The 1,061-nt window shown below is 37.1% G+C and overlaps 1 non-coding gene across 1 annotated transcript; it reads left to right on the top strand.

Annotated features, from left to right (window-relative positions):
* The first annotated feature begins 452 nt into the window (after positions 1 to 452).
* LOC117077043 lies at positions 453 to 539 on the top strand. The gene has a single exon (XR_004434633.1). It is a non-coding gene; the product is annotated as a small nucleolar RNA SNORD45 (small nucleolar RNA).
* The last annotated feature ends 522 nt before the right edge of the window (positions 540 to 1,061 follow it).

The following is a 1,061-nucleotide window of genomic DNA, read 5'->3' as shown; positions in this document are numbered from 1 at the left end:
TAGGGTACATGCGCATAACGTGCAGGTTTGTTGCATATGTATACTTGTGCCATGTTGGTGTGCTGCACCCATCAACTCGTCAGCACCCATCAACTCGTCATTTACATCAGGTATAACTCCCAATACAATCCCTCCCCCGCCCATGATAGGCCCCGGTGTGTGATGTTCCCCTTCCCGAGTCCAAGTGATCTCATTGCTCAGTTCCCACCTATGAGTGAGAACATCTTTAAATAGTTTCTCTCCTCTTACATCTTACTGTATGCAGTTAAAAGTAGCCAGGCAGCTCCTTCAATATTTTTCATAGACATTTATTCCACTAAATATCCTAGATAACTGCTCAATTCCACCTTTCATAATGCCCTAAGACATAGATACAATTCAGCCAAGTTCTTTGCAAATTTATAACACAGATGGCCATTACTCTGGTTTCCAATAAGATATTTCTAATTTCTGGTCAAGGTGTGTTGACATGTATTACTTGAATTTATTGCTGATGTATAATAACACTTTAACTCTAGAATAATATAGCTTTTGACTGAGAAAACCAAAACTTCCCCTAAATTATGTCAAACTTGGATCCCAAAGCCACTATTTTCATTCATATAATTTTTCAGAGGTCTTGAAATTCTAGTTAAGAGAATAAAAGAAAGTGCTCAGAGTACTTGATTATCTTGTTTCCTTTTTTATTTTTTTAAGAAATTACTTTTATGGTGTTATTGTGACTTTGTAGAAATGCAGGAACTATTACAATAAGGAAAGGATAAAATGTAAAGAGAATCACAATTAAAAACCTTAAAGGGGCATACACTTAGTAACACACACACACACACACACACACACACACAGATATTCCTAATTTCTGTCTAAGACCTCATCAGAATGGCCTTTACTGTTTATATTTCTGCCAACATTCTAATCACAACCACTTAAGTAATCTCTAAGATTTAGGTACTTCTTACAGCTCATCTTCTCGGCCCTCATGCAATTGTCCTTAACCCTTCATTCACGGTAATATGGACTTTTTTGAGCCTGCTCCTCCACATTCTTCCAGTTTCTACCCA

This window comes from Trachypithecus francoisi, unplaced genomic scaffold (genome assembly GCF_009764315.1).
Source record: "Trachypithecus francoisi isolate TF-2019V2 unplaced genomic scaffold, Tfra_2.0 Lachesis_group5, whole genome shotgun sequence".
NCBI lineage: Eukaryota > Metazoa > Chordata > Mammalia > Primates > Cercopithecidae > Trachypithecus > Trachypithecus francoisi.
Note: the sequence above shows the minus strand (reverse complement) of the source record. Positions and strands in the feature narration are given on the sequence as shown.